This window comes from Engystomops pustulosus, chromosome 9 (genome assembly GCF_040894005.1).
Source record: "Engystomops pustulosus chromosome 9, aEngPut4.maternal, whole genome shotgun sequence".
NCBI lineage: Eukaryota > Metazoa > Chordata > Amphibia > Anura > Leptodactylidae > Engystomops > Engystomops pustulosus.
Window position 1 is genome coordinate 61,953,815 of NC_092419.1, and position 25,797 is coordinate 61,979,611.

Below are 25,797 nucleotides of genomic sequence, written 5' to 3' on the forward strand. Positions count from 1 at the left end.
GGCTTGGCAAGTACCAGCATGGGAGACTGGCTGGGAATCCCAAGTTCTGTTGACCTTTTTGAACCTGAAAATTGTGTTAGTTTCTCTATGAGATAGTAAAAGAAGGTTCAAATTGAACAGCTGCTGTCAACGGCAATTCTAAGCTGAATGTGCCTGCTCTCGTCAGATCGCAGCAGCAATGCAGCTTAAGGCTTGGCAAGTACTAGCATGGGAGACTGGCTGGGAATCCCAAGTTCCGTTGCCCTCTTTGAACCTGAGAATTGTGTTAGTTTCTCTATGAGATAGCAAAAGAAGGTTCAAATTGAACAGCTGCTGTCAACGGCCATTCTAAGCTGAATGTGCCTGCTCTCGTCAGATCGCAGCAGCAATGCAGCTTAAGGCTTGGCAAGTACCAGCATGGGGGACTGGCTGGGAATCCCAAGTTCTGTTGACCTTTTTTGAACCTGAAAATTGTGTTAGTTTCTCTATGAGATAGTAAAAGAAGGTTCAAATTGAACAGCTGCTGTCAACGGCAATTCTAAGCTGAATGTGCCTGCTCTCGTCAGATCGCAGCAGCAATGCAGCTTAAGGCTTGGCAAGTACCAGCATGGGAGACTGGCTGGGAATCCCAAGTTCCGTTGACCTTTTTGAACCTGAGAATTGTGTTAGTTTCTCTATGAGATAGCAAAAGAAGGTTCAAATTGAACAGCTGCTGTCAACGGCCATTCTAAGCTGAATGTGCCTGCTCTCGTCAGATCGCAGCAGCAATGCAGCTTAAGGCTTGGCAAGTACCAGCATGGGAGACTGGCTGGGAATCCCAAGTTCTGTTGACCTTTTTGAACCTGAAAATTGTGTTAGTTTCTCTATGAGATAGTAAAAGAAGGTTCAAATTGAACAGCTGCTGCCAACGGCCATTCTAAGCTGAATGTGCCTGCTCTCGTCAGATCGCAGCAGCAATGCAGCTTAAGGCTTGGCAAGTACCAGCATGGGAGACTGGCTGGGAATCCCAAGTTCCGTTGACCTTTTTGAACCTGAAAATTGTGTTAGTTTCTCTTTGAGATAGCAAAAGAAGGTTCAAATTGAACAGCTGCTGTCAACGGCCATTCTAAGCTGAATGTGCCTGCTCTTGTCAGATCGCAGCAGCAATGCAGCTTAAGGCTTGGCAAGTACCAGCATGGGAGACTGGCTGGGAATCCCAAGTTCTGTTGACCTTTTTTAACCTGAAAATTGTGTTAGTTTCTCTATGAGATAGTGAAAGAAGGTTCAAATTGAACAGCTGCTGTCAACGGCCATTCTAAGCTGAATGTGCCTGCTCTCGTCAGATCGCAGCAGCAATGCAGCTTAAGGCTTGGCAATTACCAGCATGGGAGACTGGCTGGGAATTCCAAGTTCCGTTGACCTTTTTGAACCTGAAAATGTGTTAGTTTCTCTATGAGATAGTAAAAGAAGGTTCAAATTGAACAGCTGCTGTCAACGGCCATTCTAAGCTGAATGTACCTGCTCTCATCAGATCGCAGCAGCAATGCAGCTTAAGGCTTGGCAAGTACCAGCATGGGAGACTGGCTGGGAATCCCAAGTTCCGTTGACCTTTTTGAACCTGAAAATTGTGTTAGTTTCTCTATGAGATAGTAAAAGAAGGTTCAAATTGAACAGCTGCTGTCAACGGCCATTCTAAGCTGAATGTGCCTGCTCTCGTCAGATCGCAGCAGCAATGCAGCTTAAGGCTTGGCAAGTACCAGCATGGGAGACTGGCTGGGAATCCCAAGTTCCGTTGACCTTTTTGAACCTGAAAATTGTGTTAGTTTCTCTTTGAGATAGCAAAAGAAGGTTCAAATTGAACAGCTGCTGTCAACGGCCATTCTAAGCTGAATGTGCCTGCTCTTGTCAGATCGCAGCAGCAATGCAGCTTAAGGCTTGGCAAGTACCAGCATGGGAGACTGGCTGGGAATCCCAAGTTCTGTTGACCTTTTTTAACCTGAAAATTGTGTTAGTTTCTCTTTGAGATAGTGAAAGAAGGTTCAAATTGAACAGCTGCTGTCAACGGCCATTCTAAGCTGAATGTGCCTGCTCTCGTCAGATCGCAGCAGCAATGCAGCTTAAGGCTTGGCAATTACCAGCATGGGAGACTGGCTGGGAATTCCAAGTTCCGTTGACCTTTTTGAACCTGAAAATGTGTTAGTTTCTCTATGAGATAGTAAAAGAAGGTTCAAATTGAACAGCTGCTGTCAACGGCCATTCTAAGCTGAATGTACCTGCTCTCATCAGATCGCAGCAGCAATGCAGCTTAAGGCTTGGCAAGTACCAGCATGGGAGACTGGCTGGGAATCCCAAGTTCTGTTGACCTTTTTGAACCTGAAAATTGTGTTAGTTTCTCTATGAGATAGTAAAAGAAGGTTCAAATTGAACAGCTGCTGTCAACGGCCATTCTAAGCTGAATGTGCCTGCTCTTGTCAGATCGCAGCAGCAATGCAGCTTAAGGCTTGGCAAGTACCAGCATGGGAGACTGGCTTGGAATCCCAAGTTCTGGTGACCTTTTTGAACCTGAAAATTGTGTTAGTTTCTATATGAGATAGTAGAAGAAGGTTCAAATTGAACAACTGCTGTCAACGGCCATTCTAAGCTGAATGTGTGTGCTCTTGTCAGATCGCAGCAGCGATGCAGCTTAAGGCTTGGCAAGTACCAGCATGGGAGACTGGCTGGGAATCCCAAGTTCTGTTGACCTTTTTGAACCTGATAATTGTGTTAGTTTCTCTATGAGATAGCAAAAGAAGGTTCAAATTGAACAGCTGCTGTCAACGGCCATTCTAAGCTGAATGTGCCTGCTCTCGTCAGATCGCAGCAGCAATGCAGCTTAAGGCTTGGCAAGTACCAGCATGGGAGACTGGCTGGGAATTTCAAGTTCCGTTGACCTTTTTGAACCTGAAAATGTGTTAGTTTCTCTATGAGATAGTAAAAGAAGGTTCAAATTGAACAGCTGCTGTCAACGGCCATTCTAAGCTGAATGTGCCTGCTCTCATCAGATCGCAGCAGCAATGCAGCTTAAGGCTTGGCAAGTACCAGCATGGGAGACTGGCTGTGAATCCCAAGTTCCGTTGACCTTTTTGAACCTGAAAATTGTGTTAGTTTCTCTATGAGATAGCAAAAGAAGGTTCAAATTGAACAGCTGCTGTCAACGGCCTTTCTAAGCTGAATGTGCCTGCTCTCGTCAGATCGCAGCAGCAATGCAGCTTAAGGCTTGGCAAGTACCAGCATGGGAGACTGGCTGGGAATCCCAAGTTCCGTTGACCTTTTTGAACCTGAAAATTGTGTTAGTTTCTCTATGAGATAGCAAAAGAAGGTTCAAATTGAACAGCTGCTGTCAACGGCCATTCTAAGCTGAATGTGCCTGCTCTTGTCGGATCGCAGCAGCAATGCAGCTTAAGGCTTGGCAAGTACCAGCATGGGAGACTGGCTGGGAATCCCAAGTTCTGTTAACCTTTTTGAACCTGAAAATTGTGTTAGTTTCTCTATGAGATAGTAAAAGAAGGTTCAAATTGAACAGCTGCTGTCAACGGCCATTCTAAGCTGAATGTGCCTGCTCTTGTCAGATCGCAGCAGCAATGCAGCTTAAGGCTTGGCAAGTACCAGCATGGGAGACTGGCTTGGAATCCCAAGTTCTGGTGACCTTTTTGAACCTGAAAATTGTGTTAGTTTCTATATGAGATAGTAGAAGAAGGTTCAAATTGAACAACTGCTGTCAACGGCCATTCTAAGCTGAATGTGTGTGCTCTTGTCAGATCGCAGCAGCGATGCAGCTTAAGGCTTGGCAAGTACCAGCATGGGAGACTGGCTTGGAATCCCAAGTTCTGTTGACCTTTTTGAACCTGAAAATTGTGTTAGTTTCTCTATGAGATAGTAAATGAAGGTTCAAATTGAACAACTGCTGTCAACGGCCATTCTAAGCTGAATGTGTGTGCTCTTGTCAGATCGCAGCAGCGATGCAGCTTAAGGCTTGGCAAGTACCAGCATGGGAGACTGGCTGGGAATCCCAAGTTCCGTTGACCTTTTTGAACCTGAAAATTGTGTTAGTTTCTCTATGAGATAGTAAAAGAAGGTTCAAATTGAACAGCTGCTGTCAACGGCCATTCTAAGCTGAATGTGCCTGCTCTCATCAGATCGCAGCAGCAATGCAGCTTAAGGCTTGGCAAGTACCAGCATGGGAGACTGGCTGGGAATCCCAAGTTCCGTTGACCTTTTTGAACCTGAAAATTGTGTTAGTTTCTCTATGAGATAGCAAAAGAAGGTTCAAATTGAACAGCTGCTGTCAACCGCCATTCTAAGCTGAATGTGCCTGCTCTCGTCAGATCGCAGCAGCAATGCAGCGTAAGGCTTAGCAAGTACCAGCATGGGAGACTGGCTGGGAATTCCAAGTTCCGTTGACCTTTTTGAACCTGAAAATGTGTTAGTTTCTCTATGAGATAGTAAAAGAAGGTTCAAATTGAACAGCTGCTGTCAACGGCCATTCTAAGCTGAATGTGCCTGCTCTCGTCAGATCGCAGCAGCAATGCAGCGTAAGGCTTGGCAAGTACCAGCATGGGAGACTGGCTGGGAATTCCAAGTTCCGTTGACCTTTTTGAACCTGAAAATGTGTTAGTTTCTCTATGAGATAGTGAAAGAAGGTTCAAATTGAACAGCTGCTGTCAACGGCCATTCTAAGCTGAATGTGCCTGCTCTCGTCAGATCGCAGCAGCAATGCAGCTTAAGGCTTGGCAAGTACAAGCATGGGAGACTGGCTGGGAATTCCAAGTTCCGTTGACCTTTTTGAACCTGAAAATGTGTTAGTTTCTCTATGAGATTGTAAAAGAAGGTTCAAATTGAACAGCTGCTGTCAACGGCCATTCTAAGCTGAATGTGCCTGCTCTCATCAGATCGCAGCAGCAATGCAGCTTAAGGCTTGGCAAGTACCAGCATGGGAGACTGGCTGGGAATCCCAAGTTCTGTTGACCTTTTTGAACCTGAAAATGTGTTAGTTTCTCTATGAGATAGTAAAAGAAGGTTCAAATTGAACAGCTGCTGTCAACGGCCATTCTAAGCTGAATGTGCCTGCTCTCATCAGATCGCAGCAGCAATGCAGCTTAAGGCTTGGCAAGTACCAGCATGGGAGACTGGCTGGGAATCCCAAGTTCCGTTGACCTTTTTGAACCTGAAAATTGTGTTAGTTTCTCTATAAGATAGCAAAAGAAGGTTCAAATTGAACAGCTGCTGTCAACGGCCATTCTAAGCTGAATGTGCCTGCTCTTGTCAGATCGCAGCAGCAATGTAGCTTAAGGCTTGGCAAGTACCAGCATGGGAGACTGGCTGGGAATCCCAAGTTCTGTTGACCTTTTTGAACCTGAAAATTGTGTTAGTTTCTCTATGAGATAGTAAAAGAAGGTTCAAATTGAACAGCTGCTGTCAACGGCCATTCTAAGCTGAATGTGCCTGCTCTTGTCAGATCGCAGCAGCAATGCAGCTTAAGGCTTGGCAAGTACCAGCATGGGAGACTGGCTGGGAATCCCAAGTTCTGGTGACCTTTTTGAACCTGAAAATTGTGTTAGTTTCTATATGAGATAGTAGAAGAAGGTTCAAATTGAACAGCTGCTGTCAACGGCAATTCTAAGCTAAATGTGCCTGCTCTCGTCAGATCGCAGCAGCAATGCAGCTTAAGGCTTGGCAAGTACCAGCATGGGAGACTGGCTGGGAATCCCAAGTTCCGTTGACCTTTTTGAACCTGAAAATTGTGTTAGTTTCTATATGAGATAGTAGAAGAAGGTTCAAATTGAACAGCTGCTGTCAACGGCAATTCTAAGCTAAATGTGCCTGCTCTCGTCAGATCGCAGCAGCAATGCAGCTTAAGGCTTGGCAAGTACCAGCATGGGAGACTGGCTGGGAATCCCAAGTTCCGTTGACCTTTTTGAACCTGAAAATTGTGTTAGTTTCTCTTTGAGATAGCAAAAGAAGGTTCAAATTGAACAGCTGCTGTCAACGGCCATTCTAAGCTGAATGTGCCTGCTCTTGTCAGATCGCAGCAGCAATGCAGCTTAAGGCTTGGCAAGTACCAGCATGGGAGACTAGCTGGGAATCCCAAGTTCTGTTGACCTTTTTTAACCTGAAAATTGTGTTAGTTTCTCTATGAGATAGTGAAAGAAGGTTCAAATTGAACAGCTGCTGTCAACGGCCATTCTAAGCTGAATGTGCCTGCTCTCGTCAGATCGCAGCAGCAATGCAGCTTAAGGCTTGGCAAGTACAAGCATGGGATACTGGCTGGGAATTCCAAGTTCCTTTGACCTTTTTGAACCTGAAAATGTGTTAGTTTCTCTATGAGATAGTAAAAGAAGGTTCAAATTGAACAGCTGCTGTCAACGGCCATTCTAAGCTGAATGTGCCTGCTCTCATCAGATCGCAGCAGCAATGCAGCTTAAGGCTTGGCAAGTACCAGCATGGGAGACTGGCTGGGAATCCCAAGTTCTGTTGACCTTTTTGAACCTGAAAATTGTGTTAGTTTCTCTATGAGATAGTAAAAGAAGGTTCAAATTGAACAGCTGCTGTCAACGGCCATTCTAAGCTGAATGTGCCTGCTCTTGTCAGATCGCAGCAGCAATGCAGCTTAAGGCTTGGCAAGTACCAGCATGGGAGACTGGCTTGGAATCCCAAGTTCTGGTGACCTTTTTGAACCTGAAAATTGTGTTAGTTTCTATATGAGATAGTAGAAGAAGGTTCAAATTGAACAACTGCTGTCAACGGCCATTCTAAGCTGAATGTGTGTGCTCTTGTCAGATCGCAGCAGCGATGCAGCTTAAAGCTTGGCAAGTACCAGCATGGGAGACTGGCTGGGAATCCCAAGTTCTGTTGACCTTTTTGAACCTGAAAATTGTGTTAGTTTCTCTATGAGATAGCAAAAGAAGGTTCAAATTGAACAGCTGCTGTCAACGGCCATTCTAAGCTGAATGTGCCTGCTCTCGTCAGATCGCAGCAGCAATGCAGCTTAAGGCTTGGCAAGTACCAGCATGGGAGACTGGCTGGGAATCCCAAGTTCTGTTGACCTTTTTGAACCTGAAAATTGTGTTAGTTTCTCTATGAGATAGTAAAAGAAGGTTCAAATTGAACAGCTGCTGTCAACGGCCATTCTAAGCTGAATGTGCCTGCTCTCGTCAGATCGCAGCAGCAATGCAGCTTAAGGCTTGGCAAGTACCAGCATGGGAGACTGGCTGGGAATCCCAAGTTCCGTTGACCTTTTTGAACCTGAAAATTGTGTTAGTTTCTCTTTGAGATAGCAAAAGAAGGTTCAAATTGAACAGCTGCTGTCAACGGCCATTCTAAGCTGAATGTGCCTGCTCTTGTCAGATCGCAGCAGCAATGCAGCTTAAGGCTTGGCAAGTACCAGCATGGGAGACTGGCTGGGAATCCCAAGTTCTGTTGACCTTTTTTAACCTGAAAATTGTGTTAGTTTCTCTATGAGATAGTTAAAGAAGGTTCAAATTGAACAGCTGCTGTCAACGGCCATTCTAAGCTGAATGTGCCTGCTCTCGTCAGATCGCAGCAGCAATGCAGCTTAAGGCTTGGCAATTACCAGCATGGGAGACTGGCTGGGAATTCCAAGTTCCGTTGACCTTTTTGAACCTGAAAATGTGTTAGTTTCTCTATGAGATAGTAAAAGAAGGTTCAAATTGAACAGCTGCTGTCAACGGCCATTCTAAGCTGAATGTGCCTGCTCTCATCAGATCGCAGCAGCAATGCAGCTTAAGGCTTGGCAAGTACCAGCATGGGAGACTGGCTGGGAATCCCAAGTTCTGTTGACCTTTTTGAACCTGAAAATTGTGTTAGTTTCTCTATGAGATAGTAAAAGAAGGTTCAAATTGAACAGCTGCTGTCAACGGCAATTCTAAGCTGAATGTGCCTGCTCTTGTCAGATCGCAGCAGCAATGCAGCTTAAGGCTTGGCAAGTACCAGCATGGGAGACTGGCTTGGAATCCCAAGTTCTGGTGACCTTTTTGAACCTGAAAATTGTGTTAGTTTCTATATGAGATAGTAGAAGAAGGTTCAAATTGAACAACTGCTGTCAACGGCCATTCTAAGCTGAATGTGTGTGCTCTTGTCAGATCGCAGCAGCGATGCAGCTTAAGGCTTGGCAAGTACCAGCATGGGAGACTGGCTGGGAATCCCAAGTTCTGTTGACCTTTTTGAACCTGAAAATTGTGTTAGTTTCTCTATGAGATAGCAAAAGAAGGTTCAAATTGAACAGCTGCTGTCAACGGCCATTCTAAGCTGAATGTGCCTGCTCTCGTCAGATCGCAGCAGCAATGCAGCTTAAGGCTTGGCAAGTACCAGCATGGGAGACTGGCTGGGAATTTCAAGTTCCGTTGACCTTTTTGAACCTGAAAATGTGTTAGTTTCTCTATGAGATAGTAAAAGAAGGTTCAAATTGAACAGCTGCTGTCAACGGCCATTCTAAGCTGAATGTGCCTGCTCTCATCAGATCGCAGCAGCAATGCAGCTTAAGGCTTGGCAAGTACCAGCATGGGAGACTGGCTGGGAATCCCAAGTTCTGTTGACCTTTTTGAACCTGAAAATTGTGTTAGTTTCTCTATGAGATAGTAAAAGAAGGTTCAAATTGAACAGCTGCTGTCAACGGCCATTCTAAGCTGAATGTGCCTGCTCTTGTCAGATCGCAGCAGCAATGCAGCTTAAGGCTTGGCAAGTACCAGCATGGGAGACTGGCTGGGAATCCCAAGTTCCGTTGACCTTTTTGAACCTGAAAATGTGTTAGTTTCTCTATGAGATAGTAAAAGAAGGTTCAAATTGAACAGCTGCTGTCAACGGCCATTCTAAGCTGAATGTGCCTGCTCTCATCAGATCGCAGCAGCAATGCAGCTTAAGGCTTGGCAAATACCAGCATGGGAGACTGGCTGGGAATCCCAAGTTCCGTTGACCTTTTTGAACCTGAAAATTGTGTTAGTTTCTCTATGAGATAGCAAAAGAAGGTTCAAATTGAACAGCTGCTGTCAACCGCCATTCTAAGCTAAATGTGTCTGCTCTCGTCAGATCGCAGCAGCAATGCAGCGTAAGGCTTAGCAAGTACCAGCATGGGAGACTGGCTGGGAATCCCAAGTTCCGTTGACCTTTTTGAACCTGAAAATTGTGTTAGTTTCTCTATGAGATAGTAAAAGAAGGTTCAAATTGAACAGCTGCTGTCAACGGCCATTCTAAGCTGAATGTGCCTGCTCTTGTCAGATCGCAGCAGCAATGCAGCTTAAGGCTTGGCAAGTACCAGCATGGGACACTGGCTTGGAATCCCAAGTTCTGTTGACCTTTTTGAACCTGAAAATTGTGTTAGTTTCTATATGAGATAGTAGAAGAAGGTTCAAATTGAACAGCTGCTGTCAACGGCAATTCTAAGCTGAATGTGCCTGCTCTCGTCAGATCGCAGCAGCAATGCAGCTTAAGGCTTGGCAAGTACCAGCATGGGAGACTGGCTGGGAATCCCAAGTTCCGTTGACCTTTTTGAACCTGAAAATTGTGTTAGTTTCTCTTTGAGATAGCAAAAGAAGGTTCAAATTGAACAGCTGCTGTCAACGGCCATTCTAAGCTGAATGTGCCTGCTCTTGTCAGATCGCAGCAGCAATGCAGCTTAAGGCTTGGCAAGTACCAGCATGGGGGACTGGCTGGGAATCCCAAGTTCTGTTGACCTTTTTGAACCTGAAAATTGTGTTAGTTTCTATATGAGATAGTAGAAGAAGGTTCAAATTGAACAGCTGCTGTCAACGGCAATTCTAAGCTGAATGTGCCTGCTCTCGTCAGATCGCAGCAGCAATGCAGCTTAAGGCTTGGCAAGTACCAGCATGGGAGACTGACTGGGAATCCCAAGTTCCGTTGACCTTTTTGAACCTGAAAATTGTGTTAGTTTCTCTTTGAGATAGCAAAAGAAGGTTCAAATTGAACAGCTGCTGTCAACGGCCATTCTAAGCTGAATGTGCCTGCTCTTGTCAGATCGCAGCAGCAATGCAGCTTAAGGCTTGGCAAGTACCAGCATGGGGGACTGGCTGGGAATCCCAAGTTCTGTTGACCTTTTTTAACCTGAAAATTGTGTTAGTTTCTCTATGAGATAGTGAAAGAAGGTTCAAATTGAACAGCTGCTGTCAACGGCCATTCTAAGCTGAATGTGCCTGCTCTCGTCAGATCGCAGCAGCAATGCAGCTTAAGGCTTGGCAAGTACAAGCATGGGAGACTGGCTGGGAATTCCAAGTTCCGTTGACCTTTTTGAACCTGAAAATGTGTTAGTTTCTCTATGAGATTGTAAAAGAAGGTTCAAATTGAACAGCTGCTGTCAACGGCCATTCTAAGCTGAATGTGCCTGCTCTCATCAGATCGCAGCAGCAATGCAGCTTAAGGCTTGGCAAGTACCAGCATGGGAGACTGGCTGGGAATCCCAAGTTCTGTTGACCTTTTTGAACCTGAAAATGTGTTAGTTTCTCTATGAGATAGTAAAAGAAGGTTCAAATTGAACAGCTGCTGTCAACGGCCATTCTAAGCTGAATGTGCCTGCTCTCATCAGATCGCAGCAGCAATGCAGCTTAAGGCTTGGCAAGTACCAGCATGGGAGACTGGCTGGGAATCCCAAGTTCCGTTGACCTTTTTGAACCTGAAAATTGTGTTAGTTTCTCTATAAGATAGCAAAAGAAGGTTCAAATTGAACAGCTGCTGTCAACGGCCATTCTAAGCTGAATGTGCCTGCTCTTGTCAGATCGCAGCAGCAATGCAGCTTAAGGCTTGGCAAGTACCAGCATGGGAGACTGGCTGGGAATCCCAAGTTCTGTTGACCTTTTTGAACCTGAAAATTGTGTTAGTTTCTCTATGAGATAGTAAAAGAAGGTTCAAATTGAACAGCTGCTGTCAACGGCCATTCTAAGCTGAATGTGCCTGCTCTTGTCAGATCGCAGCAGCAATGCAGCTTAAGGCTTGGCAAGTACCAGCATGGGAGACTGGCTGGGAATCCCAAGTTCTGGTGACCTTTTTGAACCTGAAAATTGTGTTAGTTTCTATATGAGATAGTAGAAGAAGGTTCAAATTGAACAGCTGCTGTCAACGGCAATTCTAAGCTAAATGTGCCTGCTCTCGTCAGATCGCAGCAGCAATGCAGCTTAAGGCTTGGCAAGTACCAGCATGGGAGACTGGCTGGGAATCCCAAGTTCCGTTGACCTTTTTGAACCTGAAAATTGTGTTAGTTTCTATATGAGATAGTAGAAGAAGGTTCAAATTGAACAGCTGCTGTCAACGGCAATTCTAAGCTAAATGTGCCTGCTCTCGTCAGATCGCAGCAGCAATGCAGCTTAAGGCTTGGCAAGTACCAGCATGGGAGACTGGCTGGGAATCCCAAGTTCCGTTGACCTTTTTGAACCTGAAAATTGTGTTAGTTTCTCTTTGAGATAGCAAAAGAAGGTTCAAATTGAACAGCTGCTGTCAACGGCCATTCTAAGCTGAATGTGCCTGCTCTTGTCAGATCGCAGCAGCAGTGCAGCTTAAGGCTTGGCAAGTACCAGCATGGGAGACTAGCTGGGAATCCCAAGTTCTGTTGACCTTTTTTAACCTGAAAATTGTGTTAGTTTCTCTATGAGATAGTGAAAGAAGGTTCAAATTGAACAGCTGCTGTCAACGGCCATTCTAAGCTGAATGTGCCTGCTCTCGTCAGATCGCAGCAGCAATGCAGCTTAAGGCTTGGCAAGTACAAGCATGGGATACTGGCTGGGAATTCCAAGTTCCTTTGACCTTTTTGAACCTGAAAATGTGTTAGTTTCTCTATGAGATAGTAAAAGAAGGTTCAAATTGAACAGCTGCTGTCAACGGCCATTCTAAGCTGAATGTGCCTGCTCTCATCAGATCGCAGCAGCAATGCAGCTTAAGGCTTGGCAAGTACCAGCATGGGAGACTGGCTGGGAATCCCAAGTTCTGTTGACCTTTTTGAACCTGAAAATTGTGTTAGTTTCTCTATGAGATAGTAAAAGAAGGTTCAAATTGAACAGCTGCTGTCAACGGCCATTCTAAGCTGAATGTGCCTGCTCTTGTCAGATCGCAGCAGCAATGCAGCTTAAGGCTTGGCAAGTACCAGCATGGGAGACTGGCTTGGAATCCCAAGTTCTTGTGACCTTTTTGAACCTGAAAATTGTGTTAGTTTCTATATGAGATAGTAGAAGAAGGTTCAAATTGAACAACTGCTGTCAACGGCCATTCTAAGCTGAATGTGTGTGCTCTTGTCAGATCGCAGCAGCGATGCAGCTTAAGGCTTGGCAAGTACCAGCATGGGAGACTGGCTGGGAATCCCAAGTTCTGTTGACCTTTTTGAACCTGAAAATTGTGTTAGTTTCTATATGAGATAGTAGAAGAAGGTTCAAATTGAACAGCTGCTGTCAACGGCAATTCTAAGCTGAATGTGCCTGCTCTCGTCAGATCGCAGCAGCAATGCAGCTTAAGGCTTGGCAAGTACCAGCATGGGAGACTGGCTGGGAATCCCAAGTTCCGTTGACCTTTTTGAACCTGAAAATTGTGTTAGTTTCTCTTTGAGATAGCAAAAGAAGGTTCAAATTGAACAGCTGCTGTCAACGGCCATTCTAAGCTGAATGTGCCTGCTCTTGTCAGATCGCAGCAGCAATGCAGCTTAAGGCTTGGCAAGTACCAGCATGGGGGACTGGCTGGGAATCCCAAGTTCTGTTGACCTTTTTGAACCTGAAAATTGTGTTAGTTTCTATATGAGATAGTAGAAGAAGGTTCAAATTGAACAGCTGCTGTCAACGGCAATTCTAAGCTGAATGTGCCTGCTCTCGTCAGATCGCAGCAGCAATGCAGCTTAAGGCTTGGCAAGTACCAGCATGGGAGACTGACTGGGAATCCCAAGTTCCGTTGACCTTTTTGAACCTGAAAATTGTGTTAGTTTCTCTTTGAGATAGCAAAAGAAGGTTCAAATTGAACAGCTGCTGTCAACGGCCATTCTAAGCTGAATGTGCCTGCTCTTGTCAGATCGCAGCAGCAATGCAGCTTAAGGCTTGGCAAGTACCAGCATGGGGGACTGGCTGGGAATCCCAAGTTCTGTTGACCTTTTTTAACCTGAAAATTGTGTTAGTTTCTCTATGAGATAGTGAAAGAAGGTTCAAATTGAACAGCTGCTGTCAACGGCCATTCTAAGCTGAATGTGCCTGCTCTCGTCAGATCGCAGCAGCAATGCAGCTTAAGGCTTGGCAAGTACAAGCATGGGAGACTGGCTGGGAATTCCAAGTTCCGTTGACCTTTTTGAACCTGAAAATGTGTTAGTTTCTCTATGAGATTGTAAAAGAAGGTTCAAATTGAACAGCTGCTGTCAACGGCCATTCTAAGCTGAATGTGCCTGCTCTCATCAGATCGCAGCAGCAATGCAGCTTAAGGCTTGGCAAGTACCAGCATGGGAGACTGGCTGGGAATCCCAAGTTCTGTTGACCTTTTTGAACCTGAAAATGTGTTAGTTTCTCTATGAGATAGTAAAAGAAGGTTCAAATTGAACAGCTGCTGTCAACGGCCATTCTAAGCTGAATGTGCCTGCTCTCATCAGATCGCAGCAGCAATGCAGCTTAAGGCTTGGCAAGTACCAGCATGGGAGACTGGCTGGGAATCCCAAGTTCCGTTGACCTTTTTGAACCTGAAAATTGTGTTAGTTTCTCTATAAGATAGCAAAAGAAGGTTCAAATTGAACAGCTGCTGTCAACGGCCATTCTAAGCTGAATGTGCCTGCTCTTGTCAGATCGCAGCAGCAATGCAGCTTAAGGCTTGGCAAGTACCAGCATGGGAGACTGGCTGGGAATCCCAAGTTCTGTTGACCTTTTTGAACCTGAAAATTGTGTTAGTTTCTCTATGAGATAGTAAAAGAAGGTTCAAATTGAACAGCTGCTGTCAACGGCCATTCTAAGCTGAATGTGCCTGCTCTTGTCAGATCGCAGCAGCAATGCAGCTTAAGGCTTGGCAAGTACCAGCATGGGAGACTGGCTGGGAATCCCAAGTTCTGGTGACCTTTTTGAACCTGAAAATTGTGTTAGTTTCTATATGAGATAGTAGAAGAAGGTTCAAATTGAACAGCTGCTGTCAACGGCAATTCTAAGCTAAATGTGCCTGCTCTCGTCAGATCGCAGCAGCAATGCAGCTTAAGGCTTGGCAAGTACCAGCATGGGAGACTGGCTGGGAATCCCAAGTTCCGTTGACCTTTTTGAACCTGAAAATTGTGTTAGTTTCTATATGAGATAGTAGAAGAAGGTTCAAATTGAACAGCTGCTGTCAACGGCAATTCTAAGCTAAATGTGCCTGCTCTCGTCAGATCGCAGCAGCAATGCAGCTTAAGGCTTGGCAAGTACCAGCATGGGAGACTGGCTGGGAATCCCAAGTTCCGTTGACCTTTTTGAACCTGAAAATTGTGTTAGTTTCTCTTTGAGATAGCAAAAGAAGGTTCAAATTGAACAGCTGCTGTCAACGGCCATTCTAAGCTGAATGTGCCTGCTCTTGTCAGATCGCAGCAGCAATGCAGCTTAAGGCTTGGCAAGTACCAGCATGGGAGACTAGCTGGGAATCCCAAGTTCTGTTGACCTTTTTTAACCTGAAAATTGTGTTAGTTTCTCTATGAGATAGTGAAAGAAGGTTCAAATTGAACAGCTGCTGTCAACGGCCATTCTAAGCTGAATGTGCCTGCTCTCGTCAGATCGCAGCAGCAATGCAGCTTAAGGCTTGGCAAGTACAAGCATGGGATACTGGCTGGGAATTCCAAGTTCCTTTGACCTTTTTGAACCTGAAAATGTGTTAGTTTCTCTATGAGATAGTAAAAGAAGGTTCAAATTGAACAGCTGCTGTCAACGGCCATTCTAAGCTGAATGTGCCTGCTCTCATCAGATCGCAGCAGCAATGCAGCTTAAGGCTTGGCAAGTACCAGCATGGGAGACTGGCTGGGAATCCCAAGTTCTGTTGACCTTTTTGAACCTGAAAATTGTGTTAGTTTCTCTATGAGATAGTAAAAGAAGGTTCAAATTGAACAGCTGCTGTCAACGGCCATTCTAAGCTGAATGTGCCTGCTCTTGTCAGATCGCAGCAGCAATGCAGCTTAAGGCTTGGCAAGTACCAGCATGGGAGACTGGCTTGGAATCCCAAGTTCTTGTGACCTTTTTGAACCTGAAAATTGTGTTAGTTTCTATATGAGATAGTAGAAGAAGGTTCAAATTGAACAACTGCTGTCAACGGCCATTCTAAGCTGAATGTGTGTGCTCTTGTCAGATCGCAGCAGCGATGCAGCTTAAGGCTTGGCAAGTACCAGCATGGGAGACTGGCTGGGAATCCCAAGTTCTGTTGACCTTTTTGAACCTGAAAATTGTGTTAGTTTCTCTATGAGATAGCAAAAGAAGGTTCAAATTGAACAGCTGCTGTCAACGGCCATTCTAAGCTGAATGTGCCTGCTCTCGTCAGATCGCAGCAGCAATGCAGCTTAAGGCTTGGCAAGTACCAGCATGGGAGACTGGCTGGGAATCCCAAGTTCTGTTGACCTTTTTGAACCTGAAAATTGTGTTAGTTTCTCTATGAGATAGTAAAAGAAGGTTCAAATTGAACAGCTGCTGTCAACGGCCATTCTAAGCTGAATGTGCCTGCTCTCGTCAGATCGCAGCAGCAATGCAGCTTAAGGCTTGGCAAGTACCAGCATGGGAGACTGGCTGGGAATCCCAAGTTCCGTTGACCTTTTTGAACCTGAAAATTGTGTTAGTTTCTCTTTGAGATAGCAAAAGAAGGTTCAAATTGAACAGCTGCTGTCAACGGCCATTCTAAGCTGAATGTGCCTGCTCTTGTCAGATCGCAGCAGCAATGCAGCTTAAGGCTTGGCAAGTACCAGCATGGGAGACTGGCTGGGAATCCCAAGTTCTGTTGACCTTTTTTAACCTGAAAATTGTGTTAGTTTCTCTATGAGATAGTTAAAGAAGGTTCAAATTGAACAGCTGCTGTCAACGGCCATTCTAAGCTGAATGTGCCTGCTCTCATCAGATCGCAGCAGCAATGCAGCTTAAGGCTTGGCAAGTACCAGCATGGGAGACTGGCTGGGAATCCCAAGTTCTGTTGACCTTTTTGAACCTGAAAATGTGTTAGTTTCTCTATGAGATAGTAAAAGAAGGTTCAAATTGAACAGCTGCTGTCAACGGCCATTCTAAGCTGAATGTGCCTGCTCTCATCAGATCGCAGCAGCAATGCAGCTTAAGGCTTGGCAAGTACCAGCATGGGAGACTGGCTGGGAATCCCAAGTTCCGTTGACCTTTTTGAACCTGAAAATTGTGTTAGTTTCTCTATAAGATAGCAAAAGAAGGTTCAAATTGAACAGCTGCTGTCAACGGCCATTCTAAGCTGAATGTGCCTGCTCTTGTCAGATCGCAGCAGCAATGCAGCTTAAGGCTTGGCAAGTACCAGCATGGGAGACTGGCTGGGAATCCCAAGTTCTGTTGACCTTTTTGAACCTGAAAATTGTGTTAGTTTCTCTATGAGATAGTAAAAGAAGGTTCAAATTGAACAGCTGCTGTCAACGGCCATTCTAAGCTGAATGTGCCTGCTCTTGTCAGATCGCAGCAGCAATGCAGCTTAAGGCTTGGCAAGTACCAGCATGGGAGACTGGCTGGGAATCCCAAGTTCTGGTGACCTTTTTGAACCTGAAAATTGTGTTAGTTTCTATATGAGATAGTAGAAGAAGGTTCAAATTGAACAGCTGCTGTCAACGGCAATTCTAAGCTAAATGTGCCTGCTCTCGTCAGATCGCAGCAGCAATGCAGCTTAAGGCTTGGCAAGTACCAGCATGGGAGACTGGCTGGGAATCCCAAGTTCCGTTGACCTTTTTGAACCTGAAAATTGTGTTAGTTTCTATATGAGATAGTAGAAGAAGGTTCAAATTGAACAGCTGCTGTCAACGGCAATTCTAAGCTAAATGTGCCTGCTCTCGTCAGATCGCAGCAGCAATGCAGCTTAAGGCTTGGCAAGTACCAGCATGGGAGACTGGCTGGGAATCCCAAGTTCCGTTGACCTTTTTGAACCTGAAAATTGTGTTAGTTTCTCTTTGAGATAGCAAAAGAAGGTTCAAATTGAACAGCTGCTGTCAACGGCCATTCTAAGCTGAATGTGCCTGCTCTTGTCAGATCGCAGCAGCAATGCAGCTTAAGGCTTGGCAAGTACCAGCATGGGAGACTAGCTGGGAATCCCAAGTTCTGTTGACCTTTTTTAACCTGAAAATTGTGTTAGTTTCTCTATGAGATAGTGAAAGAAGGTTCAAATTGAACAGCTGCTGTCAACGGCCATTCTAAGCTGAATGTGCCTGCTCTCGTCAGATCGCAGCAGCAATGCAGCTTAAGGCTTGGCAAGTACAAGCATGGGATACTGGCTGGGAATTCCAAGTTCCTTTGACCTTTTTGAACCTGAAAATGTGTTAGTTTCTCTATGAGATAGTAAAAGAAGGTTCAAATTGAACAGCTGCTGTCAACGGCCATTCTAAGCTGAATGTGCCTGCTCTCATCAGATCGCAGCAGCAATGCAGCTTAAGGCTTGGCAAGTACCAGCATGGGAGACTGGCTGGGAATCCCAAGTTCTGTTGACCTTTTTGAACCTGAAAATTGTGTTAGTTTCTCTATGAGATAGTAAAAGAAGGTTCAAATTGAACAGCTGCTGTCAACGGCCATTCTAAGCTGAATGTGCCTGCTCTTGTCAGATCGCAGCAGCGATGCAGCTTAAGGCTTGGCAAGTACCAGCATGGGAGACTGGCTTGGAATCCCAAGTTCTTGTGACCTTTTTGAACCTGAAAATTGTGTTAGTTTCTATATGAGATAGTAGAAGAAGGTTCAAATTGAACAACTGCTGTCAACGGCCATTCTAAGCTGAATGTGTGTGCTCTTGTCAGATCGCAGCAGCGATGCAGCTTAAGGCTTGGCAAGTACCAGCATGGGAGACTGGCTGGGAATCCCAAGTTCTGTTGACCTTTTTGAACCTGAAAATTGTGTTAGTTTCTCTATGAGATAGCAAAAGAAGGTTCAAATTGAACAGCTGCTGTCAACGGCCATTCTAAGCTGAATGTGCCTGCTCTCGTCAGATCGCAGCAGCAATGCAGCTTAAGGCTTGGCAAGTACCAGCATGGGAGACTGGCTGGGAATCCCAAGTTCTGTTGACCTTTTTGAACCTGAAAATTGTGTTAGTTTCTCTATGAGATAGTAAAAGAAGGTTCAAATTGAACAGCTGCTGTCAACGGCCATTCTAAGCTGAATGTGCCTGCTCTCGTCAGATCGCAGCAGCAATGCAGCTTAAGGCTTGGCAAGTACCAGCATGGGAGACTGGCTGGGAATCCCAAGTTCCGTTGACCTTTTTGAACCTGAAAATTGTGTTAGTTTCTCTTTGAGATAGCAAAAGAAGGTTCAAATTGAACAGCTGCTGTCAACGGCCATTCTAAGCTGAATGTGCCTGCTCTTGTCAGATCGCAGCAGCAATGCAGCTTAAGGCTTGGCAAGTACCAGCATGGGAGACTGGCTGGGAATCCCAAGTTCTGTTGACCTTTTTTAACCTGAAAATTGTGTTAGTTTCTCTATGAGATAGTTAAAGAAGGTTCAAATTGAACAGCTGCTGTCAACGGCCATTCTAAGCTGAATGTGCCTGCTCTCGTCAGATCGCAGCAGCAATGCAGCTTAAGGCTTGGCAATTACCAGCATGGGAGACTGGCTGGGAATTCCAAGTTCCGTTGACCTTTTTGAACCTGAAAATGTGTTAGTTTCTCTATGAGATAGTAAAAGAAGGTTCAAATTGAACAGCTGCTGTCAACGGCCATTCTAAGCTGAATGTGCCTGCTCTCATCAGATCGCAGCAGCAATGCAGCTTAAGGCTTGGCAAGTACCAGCATGGGAGACTGGCTGGGAATCCCAAGTTCTGTTGACCTTTTTGAACCTGAAAATTGTGTAAGTTTCTCTATGAGATAGTAAAAGAAGGTTCAAATTGAACAGCTGCTGTCAACGGCCATTCTAAGCTGAATGTGCCTGCTCTTGTCAGATCGCAGCAGCAATGCAGCTTAAGGCTTGGCAAGTACCAGCATGGGAGACTGGCTTGGAATCCCAAGTTCTGGTGACCTTTTTGAACCTGAAAATTGTGTTAGTTTCTATATGAGATAGTAGAAGAAGGTTCAAATTGAACAACTGCTGTCAACGGCCATTCTAAGCTGAATGTGTGTGCTCTTGTCAGATCGCAGCAGCGATGCAGCTTAAGGCTTGGCAAGAACCAGCATGGGAGACTGGCTGGGAATCCCAAGTTCTGTTGACCTTTTTGAACCTGAAAATTGTGTTAGTTTCTCTATGAGATAGCAAAAGAAGGTTCAAATTGAACAGCTGCTGTCAACGGCCATTCTAAGCTGAATGTGCCTGCTCTCGTCAGATCGCAGCAGCAATGCAGCTTAAGGCTTGGCAAGTACCAGCATGGGAGACTGGCTGGGAATTTCAAGTTCCGTTGACCTTTTTGAACCTGAAAATGTGTTAGTTTCTCTATGAGATAGTAAAAGAAGGTTCAAATTGAACAGCTGCTGTCAACGGCCATTCTAAGCTGAATGTGCCTGCTCTCATCAGATCGCAGCAGCAATGCAGCTTAAGGCTTGGCAAGTACCAGCATGGGAGACTGGCTGTGAATCCCAAGTTCCGTTGACCTTTTTGAACCTGAAAATTGTGTTAGTTTCTCTATGAGATAGCAAAAGAAGGTTCAAATTGAACAGCTGCTGTCAACGGCCTTTCTAAGCTGAATGTGCCTGCTCTCGTCAGATCGCAGCAGCAATGCAGCTTAAGGCTTGGCAAGTACCAGCATGGGAGACTGGCTGGGAATCCCAAGTTCCGTTGACCTTTTTGAACCTGAAAATTGTGTTAGTTTCTCTATGAGATAGCAAAAGAAGGTTCAAATTGAACAGCTGCTGTCAACGGCCATTCTAAGCTGAATGTGCCTGCTCTTGTCGGATCGCAGCAGCAATGCAGCTTAAGGCTTGGCAAGTACCAGCATGGGAGACTGGCTGGGAATCCCAAGTTCTGTTGACCTTTTTGAACCTGAAAATTGTGTTAGTTTCTCTATGAGATAGTAAAAGAAGGTTCAAATTGAACAGCTGCTGTCAACGGCCATTCTAAGCTGAATGTGCCTGCTCTTGTCAGATCGCAGCAGCAATGCAGCTTAAGGCTTGGCAAGTACCAGCATGGGAGACTGGCTTGGAATCCCAAGTTCTGGTGACCTTTTTGAACCTGAAAATTGTGTTAGTTTCTATATGAGATAGTAGAAGAAGGTTCAAATTGAACAACTGCTGTCAACGGCCATTCTAAGCTGAATGTGTGTGCTCTTGTCAGATCGCAGCAGCGATGCAGCTTAAGGCTTGGCAAGTACCAGCATGGGAGACTGGCTGGGAATCCCAAGTTCTGTTGACCTTTTTGAACCTGAAAATTGTGTTAGTTTCTCTATGAGATAGTAAATGAAGGTTCAAATTGAACAACTGCTGTCAACGGCCATTCTAAGCTGAATGTGTGTGCTCTTGTCAGATCGCAGCAGCGATGCAGCTTAAGGCTTGGCAAGTACCAGCATGGGAGACTGGCTGGGAATCCCAAGTTCCGTTGACCTTTTTGAACCTGAAAATTGTGTTAGTTTCTCTATGAGATAGTAAAAGAAGGTTCAAATTGAACAGCTGCTGTCAACGGCCATTCTAAGCTGAATGTGCCTGCTCTCGTCAGATCGCAGCAGCAATGCAGCTTAAGGCTTGGCAAGTACCAGCATGGGAGACTGGCTGGGAATTCCAAGTTCCGTTGACCTTTTTGAACCTGAAAATGTGTTAGTTTCTCTATGAGATAGTAAAAGAAGGTTCAAATTGAACAGCTGCTGTCAACGGCCATTCTAATCTTGAATGGAAGAAAACGCATGCCGCACCAGATGTGGATAAAAAAATTTTTGATTCTTTATTTTTCCAAGGTTTCTTCAGATTAAAAATAAGTACAACAAACTGTGGCTTTGCATCCTGTATGACATAGACGTACCAATAGAAAAATTTTGTAGGGCAGAAAAGCCTACGCGTTTCAGACGTGCCACACGTCCTTACTCAACGGCCATTCTAAGCTGAATGTGCCTGCTCTCATCAGATCGCAGCAGCAATGCAGCTTAAGGCTTGGCAAGTACCAGCATGGGAGACTGGCTGGGAATTCCAAGTTCCGTTGACCTTTTTGAACCTGAAAATGTGTTAGTTTCTCTATGAGATAGTAAAAGAAGGTTCAAATTGAACAGCTGCTCTCAACGGCCATTCTAAGCTGAATGTGCCTGCTCTCGTCAGATCGCAGCAGCAATGCAGCTTAAGGCTTGGCAAGTACCAGCATGGGAGACTGGCTGGGAATCCCAAGTTCCGTTGACCTTTTTGAACCTGAAAATTGTGTTAGTTTCTCTATGAGATAGCAAAAGAAGGTTCAAATTGAACAGCTGCTGTCAACGGCCATTCTAAGCTGAATGTGCCTGCTCTTGTCAGATCGCAGCAGCAATGCAGCTTAAGGCTTGGCAAGTACCAGCATGGGAGACTGGCTGGGAATCCCAAGTTCTGTTGACCTTTTTTAACCTGAAAATTGTGTTAGTTTCTCTATGAGATAGTGAAAGAAGGTTCAAATTGAACAGCTGCTGTCAACGGCCATTCTAAGCTGAATGTGCCTGCTCTCGTCAGATCGCAGCAGCAATGCAGCTTAAGGCTTGGCAAGTACAAGCATGGGAGACTGGCTGGGAATTCCAAGTTCCGTTGACCTTTTTGAACCTGAAAATGTGTTAGTTTCTCTATGAGATAGTAAAAGAAGGTTCAAATTGAACAGCTGCTGTCAACGGCCATTCTAAGCTGAATGTGCCTGCTCTCATCAGATCGCAGCAGCAATGCAGCTTAAGGCTTGGCAAGTACCAGCATGGGAGACTGGCTGGGAATCCCAAGTTCTGTTGACCTTTTTGAACCTGAAAATTGTGTTAGTTTCTCTATGAGATAGTAAAAGAAGGTTCAAATTGAACAGCTGCTGTCAACGGCCATTCTAAGCTGAATGTGCCTGCTCTTGTCAGATCGCAGCAGCAATGCAGCTTAAGGCTTGGCAAGTACCAGCATGGGAGACTGGCTTGGAATCCCAAGTTCTGGTGACCTTTTTGAACCTGAAAATTGTGTTAGTTTCTATATGAGATAGTAGAAGAAGGTTCAAATTGAACAACTGCTGTCAACGGCCATTCTAAGCTGAATGTGTGTGCTCTTGTCAGATCGCAGCAGCGATGCAGCTTAAGGCTTGGCAAGTACCAGCATGGGAGACTGGCTGGGAATCCCAAGTTCTGTTGACCTTTTTGAACCTGAAAATTGTGTCAGTTTCTCTATGAGATAGTAAAAGAAGGTTCAAATTGAACAGCTGCTGTCAACGGCCTTTCTAAGCTGAATGTGCCTGCTCTCGTCAGATCGCAGCAGCAATGCAGCTTAAGGCTTGGCAAGTACCAGCATGGGAGACTGGCTGGGAATCCCAAGTTCCGTTGACCTTTTTGAACCTGAAAATGTGTTAGTTTCTCTATGAGATAGTAAAAGAAGGTTCAAATTGAACAGCTGCTGTCAACGGCCATTCTAAGCTGAATGTGCCTGCTCTCATCAGATCGCAGCAGCAATGCAGCTTAAGGCTTGGCAAATACCAGCATGGGAGACTGGCTGGGAATCCCAAGTTCCGTTGACCTTTTTGAACCTGAAAATTGTGTTAGTTTCTCTATGAGATAGCAAAAGAAGGTTCAAATTGAACAGCTGCTGTCAACCGCCATTCTAAGCTAAATGTGTCTGCTCTCGTCAGATCGCAGCAGCAATGCAGCGTAAGGCTTAGCAAGTACCAGCATGGGAGACTGGCTGGGAATTCCAAGTTCCGTTGACCTTTTTGAACCTGAAAATGTGTTAGTTTCTCTATGAGATAGTAAAAGAAGGTTCAAATTGAACAGCTGCTGTCAACGGCCATTCTAAGCTGAATGTGCCTGCTCTCGTCAGATCGCAGCAGCAATGCAGCGTAAGGCTTGGCAAGTACCAGCATGGGAGACTGGCTGGGAATCCCAAGTTCTGTTGACCTTTTTGAACCTGAAAATTGTGTTAGTTTCTCTATGAGATAGTAAAAGAAGGTTCAAATTGAACAGCTGCTGTCAACGGCCATTCTAAGCTGAATGTGCCTGCTCTTGTCAGATCGCAGCAGCAATGCAGCTTAAGGCTTGGCAAGTACCAGCATGGGAGACTGGCTGGGAATCCCAAGTTCCGTTGACCTTTTTGAACCTGAAAATTGTGTTAGTTTCTCTATGAGATAGTAAAAGAAGGTTCAAATTGAACAGCTGCTGTCAACGGCCATTCTAAGCTGAATGTGCCTGCTCTTGTCAGATCGCAGCAGCAATGCAGCTTAAGGCTTGGCAAGTACCAGCATGGGAGACTGGCTTGGAATCCCAAGTTCTGTTGACCAATTTGAACCTGAAAATTGTGTTAGTTTCTATATGAGATAGTAGAAGAAGGTTCAAATTGAACAGCTGCTGTCAACGGCAATTCTAAGCTGAATGTGCCTGCTCTCGTCAGATCGCAGCAGCAATGCAGCTTAAGGCTTGGCAAGTACCAGCATGGGAGACTGGCTGGGAATCCCAAGTTCCGTTGACCTTTTTGAACCTGAAAATTGTGTTAGTTTCTCTTTGAGATAGCAAAAGAAGGTTCAAATTGAACAGCTGCTGTCAACGGCCATTCTAAGCTGAATGTGCCTGCTCTTGTCAGATCGCAGCAGCAATGCAGCTTAAGGCTTGGCAAGTACCAGCATGGGGGACTGGCTGGGAATCCCAAGTTCTGTTGACCTTTTTTAACCTGAAAATTGTGTTAGTTTCTCTATGAGATAGTGAAAGAAGGTTCAAATTGAACAGCTGCTGTCAACGGCCATTCTAAGCTGAATGTGCCTGCTCTCGTCAGATCGCAGCAGCAATGCAGCTTAAGGCTTGGCAAGTACAAGCATGGGAGACTGGCTGGGAATTCCAAGTTCCGTTGACCTTTTTGAACCTGAAAATGTGTTAGTTTCTCTATGAGATTGTAAAAGAAGGTTCAAATTGAACAGCTGCTGTCAACGGCCATTCTAAGCTGAATGTGCCTGCTCTCATCAGATCGCAGCAGCAATGCAGCTTAAGGCTTGGCAAGTACCAGCATGGGAGACTGGCTGGGAATCCCAAGTTCTGTTGACCTTTTTGAACCTGAAAATTGTGTTAGTTTCTCTATGAGATAGTAAAAGAAGGTTCAAATTGAACAGCTGCTGTCAACGGCCATTCTAAGCTGAATATGCCTGCTCTTGTCAGATCGCAGCAGCAATGCAGCTTAAGGCTTGGCAAGTACCAGCATGGGAGACTGGCTTGGAATCCCAACTTCTGGTGACCTTTTTGAACCTGAAAATTGTGTTAGTTTCTATATGAGATAGTAGAAGAAGGTTCAAATTGAACAACTGCTGTCAACGGCCATTCTAAGCTGAATGTGTGTGCTCTTGTCAGATCGCAGCAGCGATGCAGCTTAAGGCTTGGCAAGTACCAGCATGGGAGACTGGCTGGGAATCCCAAGTTCTGTTGACCTTTTTGAACCTGAAAATTGTGTTAGTTTCTCTATGAGATAGCAAAAGAAGGTTCAAATTGAACAGCTGCTGTCAACGGCCATTCTAAGCTGAATGTGCCTGCTCTCGTCAGATCGCAGCAGCAATGCAGCTTAAGGCTTGGCAAGTACCAGCATGGGAGACTGGCTGGGAATCCCAAGTTCTGTTGACCTTTTTTAACCTGAAAATTGTGTTAGTTTCTCTATGAGATAGTAAAAGAAGGTTCAAATTGAACAGCTGCTGTCAACGGCCATTCTAAGCTGAATGTGCCTGCTCTCGTCAGATCGCAGCAGCAATGCAGCTTAAGGCTTGGCAAGTACCAGCATGGGAGACTGGCTGGGAATCCCAAGTTCCGTTGACCTTTTTGAACCTGAAAATTGTGTTAGTTTCTCTTTGTGATAGCAAAAGAAGGTTCAAATTGAACAGCTGCTGTCAACGGCCATTCTAAGCTGAATGTGCCTGCTCTTGTCAGATCGCAGCAGCAATGCAGCTTAAGGCTTGGCAAGTACCAGCATGGGAGACTGGCTGTGAATCCCAAGTTCTGTTGACCGTTTTTAACCTGAAAATTGTGTTAGTTTCTCTATGAGATAGTGAAAGAAGGTTCAAATTGAACAGCTGCTGTCAACGGCCATTCTAAGCTGAATGTGCCTGCTCTCGTCAGTTCGCAGCAGCAATGCAGCTTAAGGCTTGGCAAGTACCAGCATGGGAGACTGGCTGGGAATTCCAAGTTCCGTTGACCTTTTTGAACCTGAAAATGTGTTAGTTTCTCTATGAGATAGTAAAAGAAGGTTCAAATTGAACAGCTGCTGTCAACGGCCATTCTAAGCTGAATGTGCCTGCTCTCATCAGATCGCAGCAGCAATGCAGCTTAAGGCTTGGCAAGTACAAGCATGGGAGACTGGCTGGGAATCCCAAGTTCTGTTGACCTTTTTGAACCTGAAAATTGTGTTAGTTTCTCTATGAGATAGTAAAAGAAGGTTCAAATTGAACAGCTGCTGTCAACGGCCATTCTAAGCTGAATGTGCCTGCTCTTGTCAGATCGCAGCAGCAATGCAGCTTAAGGCTTGGCAAGTACCAGCATGGGAGACTGGCTTGGAATCCCAAGTTCTGGTGACCTTTTTGAACCTGAAAATTGTGTTAGTTTCTATATGAGATA

General features: G+C 45.2%; 97 pseudogenes; all 97 read left to right on the forward strand.

Annotated features, from left to right (window-relative positions):
• The first annotated feature begins 125 nt into the window (after positions 1-125).
• LOC140089174 (5S ribosomal RNA) lies at positions 126-244 on the forward strand (annotated as a pseudogene).
• Positions 245-314: 70 nt separating this feature from the next.
• LOC140082054 (5S ribosomal RNA) lies at positions 315-433 on the forward strand (annotated as a pseudogene).
• A 71-nt stretch (positions 434-504) lies between these two features.
• On the forward strand, positions 505-623 carry LOC140083843 (5S ribosomal RNA; annotated as a pseudogene).
• A 70-nt stretch (positions 624-693) lies between these two features.
• Positions 694-812, forward strand: LOC140078872 (5S ribosomal RNA; annotated as a pseudogene).
• A 70-nt stretch (positions 813-882) lies between these two features.
• Positions 883-1,001, forward strand: LOC140085038 (5S ribosomal RNA; annotated as a pseudogene).
• A 70-nt stretch (positions 1,002-1,071) lies between these two features.
• LOC140090923 (5S ribosomal RNA) lies at positions 1,072-1,190 on the forward strand (annotated as a pseudogene).
• Positions 1,191-1,260: 70 nt separating this feature from the next.
• Positions 1,261-1,379, forward strand: LOC140089189 (5S ribosomal RNA; annotated as a pseudogene).
• A 69-nt stretch (positions 1,380-1,448) lies between these two features.
• LOC140089334 (5S ribosomal RNA) lies at positions 1,449-1,567 on the forward strand (annotated as a pseudogene).
• Positions 1,568-1,637: 70 nt separating this feature from the next.
• Positions 1,638-1,756, forward strand: LOC140088923 (5S ribosomal RNA; annotated as a pseudogene).
• A 70-nt stretch (positions 1,757-1,826) lies between these two features.
• On the forward strand, positions 1,827-1,945 carry LOC140090924 (5S ribosomal RNA; annotated as a pseudogene).
• Positions 1,946-2,015: 70 nt separating this feature from the next.
• LOC140089190 (5S ribosomal RNA) lies at positions 2,016-2,134 on the forward strand (annotated as a pseudogene).
• A 69-nt stretch (positions 2,135-2,203) lies between these two features.
• LOC140079092 (5S ribosomal RNA) lies at positions 2,204-2,322 on the forward strand (annotated as a pseudogene).
• Positions 2,323-2,770: 448 nt separating this feature from the next.
• Positions 2,771-2,889, forward strand: LOC140082016 (5S ribosomal RNA; annotated as a pseudogene).
• Positions 2,890-2,958: 69 nt separating this feature from the next.
• Positions 2,959-3,077, forward strand: LOC140083454 (5S ribosomal RNA; annotated as a pseudogene).
• A 70-nt stretch (positions 3,078-3,147) lies between these two features.
• Positions 3,148-3,266, forward strand: LOC140085419 (5S ribosomal RNA; annotated as a pseudogene).
• An 826-nt stretch (positions 3,267-4,092) lies between these two features.
• Positions 4,093-4,211, forward strand: LOC140094436 (5S ribosomal RNA; annotated as a pseudogene).
• Positions 4,212-4,469: 258 nt separating this feature from the next.
• On the forward strand, positions 4,470-4,588 carry LOC140087574 (5S ribosomal RNA; annotated as a pseudogene).
• Positions 4,589-4,657: 69 nt separating this feature from the next.
• Positions 4,658-4,776, forward strand: LOC140084932 (5S ribosomal RNA; annotated as a pseudogene).
• Positions 4,777-4,845: 69 nt separating this feature from the next.
• On the forward strand, positions 4,846-4,964 carry LOC140079748 (5S ribosomal RNA; annotated as a pseudogene).
• Positions 4,965-5,033: 69 nt separating this feature from the next.
• LOC140094559 (5S ribosomal RNA) lies at positions 5,034-5,152 on the forward strand (annotated as a pseudogene).
• Positions 5,153-5,222: 70 nt separating this feature from the next.
• Positions 5,223-5,341, forward strand: LOC140096216 (5S ribosomal RNA; annotated as a pseudogene).
• A 259-nt stretch (positions 5,342-5,600) lies between these two features.
• LOC140093841 (5S ribosomal RNA) lies at positions 5,601-5,719 on the forward strand (annotated as a pseudogene).
• Positions 5,720-5,789: 70 nt separating this feature from the next.
• On the forward strand, positions 5,790-5,908 carry LOC140093842 (5S ribosomal RNA; annotated as a pseudogene).
• Positions 5,909-5,978: 70 nt separating this feature from the next.
• LOC140089937 (5S ribosomal RNA) lies at positions 5,979-6,097 on the forward strand (annotated as a pseudogene).
• Positions 6,098-6,355: 258 nt separating this feature from the next.
• On the forward strand, positions 6,356-6,474 carry LOC140079759 (5S ribosomal RNA; annotated as a pseudogene).
• Positions 6,475-6,922: 448 nt separating this feature from the next.
• Positions 6,923-7,041, forward strand: LOC140078873 (5S ribosomal RNA; annotated as a pseudogene).
• A 70-nt stretch (positions 7,042-7,111) lies between these two features.
• Positions 7,112-7,230, forward strand: LOC140088935 (5S ribosomal RNA; annotated as a pseudogene).
• Positions 7,231-7,300: 70 nt separating this feature from the next.
• On the forward strand, positions 7,301-7,419 carry LOC140090926 (5S ribosomal RNA; annotated as a pseudogene).
• A 70-nt stretch (positions 7,420-7,489) lies between these two features.
• Positions 7,490-7,608, forward strand: LOC140089191 (5S ribosomal RNA; annotated as a pseudogene).
• Positions 7,609-7,677: 69 nt separating this feature from the next.
• LOC140079771 (5S ribosomal RNA) lies at positions 7,678-7,796 on the forward strand (annotated as a pseudogene).
• Positions 7,797-8,244: 448 nt separating this feature from the next.
• LOC140082017 (5S ribosomal RNA) lies at positions 8,245-8,363 on the forward strand (annotated as a pseudogene).
• A 69-nt stretch (positions 8,364-8,432) lies between these two features.
• On the forward strand, positions 8,433-8,551 carry LOC140079783 (5S ribosomal RNA; annotated as a pseudogene).
• Positions 8,552-8,621: 70 nt separating this feature from the next.
• LOC140088747 (5S ribosomal RNA) lies at positions 8,622-8,740 on the forward strand (annotated as a pseudogene).
• Positions 8,741-8,809: 69 nt separating this feature from the next.
• Positions 8,810-8,928, forward strand: LOC140085009 (5S ribosomal RNA; annotated as a pseudogene).
• A 448-nt stretch (positions 8,929-9,376) lies between these two features.
• On the forward strand, positions 9,377-9,495 carry LOC140083844 (5S ribosomal RNA; annotated as a pseudogene).
• A 70-nt stretch (positions 9,496-9,565) lies between these two features.
• On the forward strand, positions 9,566-9,684 carry LOC140091995 (5S ribosomal RNA; annotated as a pseudogene).
• Positions 9,685-9,754: 70 nt separating this feature from the next.
• On the forward strand, positions 9,755-9,873 carry LOC140083293 (5S ribosomal RNA; annotated as a pseudogene).
• Positions 9,874-9,943: 70 nt separating this feature from the next.
• On the forward strand, positions 9,944-10,062 carry LOC140091998 (5S ribosomal RNA; annotated as a pseudogene).
• A 70-nt stretch (positions 10,063-10,132) lies between these two features.
• Positions 10,133-10,251, forward strand: LOC140084933 (5S ribosomal RNA; annotated as a pseudogene).
• A 69-nt stretch (positions 10,252-10,320) lies between these two features.
• Positions 10,321-10,439, forward strand: LOC140079796 (5S ribosomal RNA; annotated as a pseudogene).
• Positions 10,440-10,508: 69 nt separating this feature from the next.
• Positions 10,509-10,627, forward strand: LOC140094682 (5S ribosomal RNA; annotated as a pseudogene).
• A 70-nt stretch (positions 10,628-10,697) lies between these two features.
• Positions 10,698-10,816, forward strand: LOC140090927 (5S ribosomal RNA; annotated as a pseudogene).
• Positions 10,817-11,075: 259 nt separating this feature from the next.
• On the forward strand, positions 11,076-11,194 carry LOC140093843 (5S ribosomal RNA; annotated as a pseudogene).
• A 70-nt stretch (positions 11,195-11,264) lies between these two features.
• LOC140093844 (5S ribosomal RNA) lies at positions 11,265-11,383 on the forward strand (annotated as a pseudogene).
• A 70-nt stretch (positions 11,384-11,453) lies between these two features.
• On the forward strand, positions 11,454-11,572 carry LOC140098781 (5S ribosomal RNA; annotated as a pseudogene).
• A 258-nt stretch (positions 11,573-11,830) lies between these two features.
• Positions 11,831-11,949, forward strand: LOC140079808 (5S ribosomal RNA; annotated as a pseudogene).
• A 448-nt stretch (positions 11,950-12,397) lies between these two features.
• LOC140083845 (5S ribosomal RNA) lies at positions 12,398-12,516 on the forward strand (annotated as a pseudogene).
• A 70-nt stretch (positions 12,517-12,586) lies between these two features.
• On the forward strand, positions 12,587-12,705 carry LOC140091999 (5S ribosomal RNA; annotated as a pseudogene).
• Positions 12,706-12,775: 70 nt separating this feature from the next.
• LOC140083295 (5S ribosomal RNA) lies at positions 12,776-12,894 on the forward strand (annotated as a pseudogene).
• A 70-nt stretch (positions 12,895-12,964) lies between these two features.
• Positions 12,965-13,083, forward strand: LOC140092000 (5S ribosomal RNA; annotated as a pseudogene).
• A 70-nt stretch (positions 13,084-13,153) lies between these two features.
• Positions 13,154-13,272, forward strand: LOC140084935 (5S ribosomal RNA; annotated as a pseudogene).
• A 69-nt stretch (positions 13,273-13,341) lies between these two features.
• LOC140079820 (5S ribosomal RNA) lies at positions 13,342-13,460 on the forward strand (annotated as a pseudogene).
• Positions 13,461-13,529: 69 nt separating this feature from the next.
• Positions 13,530-13,648, forward strand: LOC140094804 (5S ribosomal RNA; annotated as a pseudogene).
• A 70-nt stretch (positions 13,649-13,718) lies between these two features.
• Positions 13,719-13,837, forward strand: LOC140090928 (5S ribosomal RNA; annotated as a pseudogene).
• Positions 13,838-14,096: 259 nt separating this feature from the next.
• LOC140093847 (5S ribosomal RNA) lies at positions 14,097-14,215 on the forward strand (annotated as a pseudogene).
• Positions 14,216-14,285: 70 nt separating this feature from the next.
• LOC140093848 (5S ribosomal RNA) lies at positions 14,286-14,404 on the forward strand (annotated as a pseudogene).
• Positions 14,405-14,474: 70 nt separating this feature from the next.
• On the forward strand, positions 14,475-14,593 carry LOC140089938 (5S ribosomal RNA; annotated as a pseudogene).
• A 258-nt stretch (positions 14,594-14,851) lies between these two features.
• LOC140079831 (5S ribosomal RNA) lies at positions 14,852-14,970 on the forward strand (annotated as a pseudogene).
• A 448-nt stretch (positions 14,971-15,418) lies between these two features.
• Positions 15,419-15,537, forward strand: LOC140078874 (5S ribosomal RNA; annotated as a pseudogene).
• Positions 15,538-15,607: 70 nt separating this feature from the next.
• On the forward strand, positions 15,608-15,726 carry LOC140088947 (5S ribosomal RNA; annotated as a pseudogene).
• Positions 15,727-15,796: 70 nt separating this feature from the next.
• Positions 15,797-15,915, forward strand: LOC140090929 (5S ribosomal RNA; annotated as a pseudogene).
• A 70-nt stretch (positions 15,916-15,985) lies between these two features.
• LOC140079842 (5S ribosomal RNA) lies at positions 15,986-16,104 on the forward strand (annotated as a pseudogene).
• A 69-nt stretch (positions 16,105-16,173) lies between these two features.
• Positions 16,174-16,292, forward strand: LOC140094926 (5S ribosomal RNA; annotated as a pseudogene).
• A 70-nt stretch (positions 16,293-16,362) lies between these two features.
• On the forward strand, positions 16,363-16,481 carry LOC140090930 (5S ribosomal RNA; annotated as a pseudogene).
• Positions 16,482-16,740: 259 nt separating this feature from the next.
• LOC140093849 (5S ribosomal RNA) lies at positions 16,741-16,859 on the forward strand (annotated as a pseudogene).
• A 70-nt stretch (positions 16,860-16,929) lies between these two features.
• Positions 16,930-17,048, forward strand: LOC140093850 (5S ribosomal RNA; annotated as a pseudogene).
• Positions 17,049-17,118: 70 nt separating this feature from the next.
• LOC140089940 (5S ribosomal RNA) lies at positions 17,119-17,237 on the forward strand (annotated as a pseudogene).
• A 258-nt stretch (positions 17,238-17,495) lies between these two features.
• On the forward strand, positions 17,496-17,614 carry LOC140079855 (5S ribosomal RNA; annotated as a pseudogene).
• A 448-nt stretch (positions 17,615-18,062) lies between these two features.
• LOC140078875 (5S ribosomal RNA) lies at positions 18,063-18,181 on the forward strand (annotated as a pseudogene).
• A 70-nt stretch (positions 18,182-18,251) lies between these two features.
• Positions 18,252-18,370, forward strand: LOC140088959 (5S ribosomal RNA; annotated as a pseudogene).
• Positions 18,371-18,440: 70 nt separating this feature from the next.
• Positions 18,441-18,559, forward strand: LOC140090931 (5S ribosomal RNA; annotated as a pseudogene).
• Positions 18,560-18,629: 70 nt separating this feature from the next.
• On the forward strand, positions 18,630-18,748 carry LOC140089193 (5S ribosomal RNA; annotated as a pseudogene).
• A 69-nt stretch (positions 18,749-18,817) lies between these two features.
• LOC140079867 (5S ribosomal RNA) lies at positions 18,818-18,936 on the forward strand (annotated as a pseudogene).
• Positions 18,937-19,384: 448 nt separating this feature from the next.
• LOC140082018 (5S ribosomal RNA) lies at positions 19,385-19,503 on the forward strand (annotated as a pseudogene).
• Positions 19,504-19,572: 69 nt separating this feature from the next.
• LOC140083455 (5S ribosomal RNA) lies at positions 19,573-19,691 on the forward strand (annotated as a pseudogene).
• A 70-nt stretch (positions 19,692-19,761) lies between these two features.
• Positions 19,762-19,880, forward strand: LOC140085420 (5S ribosomal RNA; annotated as a pseudogene).
• A 70-nt stretch (positions 19,881-19,950) lies between these two features.
• Positions 19,951-20,069, forward strand: LOC140095052 (5S ribosomal RNA; annotated as a pseudogene).
• A 637-nt stretch (positions 20,070-20,706) lies between these two features.
• LOC140081622 (5S ribosomal RNA) lies at positions 20,707-20,825 on the forward strand (annotated as a pseudogene).
• A 283-nt stretch (positions 20,826-21,108) lies between these two features.
• Positions 21,109-21,227, forward strand: LOC140083612 (5S ribosomal RNA; annotated as a pseudogene).
• A 69-nt stretch (positions 21,228-21,296) lies between these two features.
• LOC140088346 (5S ribosomal RNA) lies at positions 21,297-21,415 on the forward strand (annotated as a pseudogene).
• Positions 21,416-21,485: 70 nt separating this feature from the next.
• Positions 21,486-21,604, forward strand: LOC140090932 (5S ribosomal RNA; annotated as a pseudogene).
• Positions 21,605-21,674: 70 nt separating this feature from the next.
• LOC140084936 (5S ribosomal RNA) lies at positions 21,675-21,793 on the forward strand (annotated as a pseudogene).
• Positions 21,794-21,862: 69 nt separating this feature from the next.
• On the forward strand, positions 21,863-21,981 carry LOC140079878 (5S ribosomal RNA; annotated as a pseudogene).
• A 448-nt stretch (positions 21,982-22,429) lies between these two features.
• Positions 22,430-22,548, forward strand: LOC140085421 (5S ribosomal RNA; annotated as a pseudogene).
• Positions 22,549-22,617: 69 nt separating this feature from the next.
• LOC140085010 (5S ribosomal RNA) lies at positions 22,618-22,736 on the forward strand (annotated as a pseudogene).
• Positions 22,737-22,994: 258 nt separating this feature from the next.
• Positions 22,995-23,113, forward strand: LOC140091506 (5S ribosomal RNA; annotated as a pseudogene).
• A 70-nt stretch (positions 23,114-23,183) lies between these two features.
• LOC140088748 (5S ribosomal RNA) lies at positions 23,184-23,302 on the forward strand (annotated as a pseudogene).
• A 70-nt stretch (positions 23,303-23,372) lies between these two features.
• LOC140096500 (5S ribosomal RNA) lies at positions 23,373-23,491 on the forward strand (annotated as a pseudogene).
• Positions 23,492-23,561: 70 nt separating this feature from the next.
• Positions 23,562-23,680, forward strand: LOC140083799 (5S ribosomal RNA; annotated as a pseudogene).
• A 70-nt stretch (positions 23,681-23,750) lies between these two features.
• On the forward strand, positions 23,751-23,869 carry LOC140092001 (5S ribosomal RNA; annotated as a pseudogene).
• A 70-nt stretch (positions 23,870-23,939) lies between these two features.
• LOC140084937 (5S ribosomal RNA) lies at positions 23,940-24,058 on the forward strand (annotated as a pseudogene).
• Positions 24,059-24,127: 69 nt separating this feature from the next.
• On the forward strand, positions 24,128-24,246 carry LOC140079515 (5S ribosomal RNA; annotated as a pseudogene).
• A 448-nt stretch (positions 24,247-24,694) lies between these two features.
• On the forward strand, positions 24,695-24,813 carry LOC140078876 (5S ribosomal RNA; annotated as a pseudogene).
• Positions 24,814-24,883: 70 nt separating this feature from the next.
• On the forward strand, positions 24,884-25,002 carry LOC140088971 (5S ribosomal RNA; annotated as a pseudogene).
• Positions 25,003-25,072: 70 nt separating this feature from the next.
• Positions 25,073-25,191, forward strand: LOC140097434 (5S ribosomal RNA; annotated as a pseudogene).
• Positions 25,192-25,261: 70 nt separating this feature from the next.
• LOC140086168 (5S ribosomal RNA) lies at positions 25,262-25,380 on the forward strand (annotated as a pseudogene).
• A 69-nt stretch (positions 25,381-25,449) lies between these two features.
• LOC140084877 (5S ribosomal RNA) lies at positions 25,450-25,568 on the forward strand (annotated as a pseudogene).
• Positions 25,569-25,797: the final 229 nt, after the last annotated feature.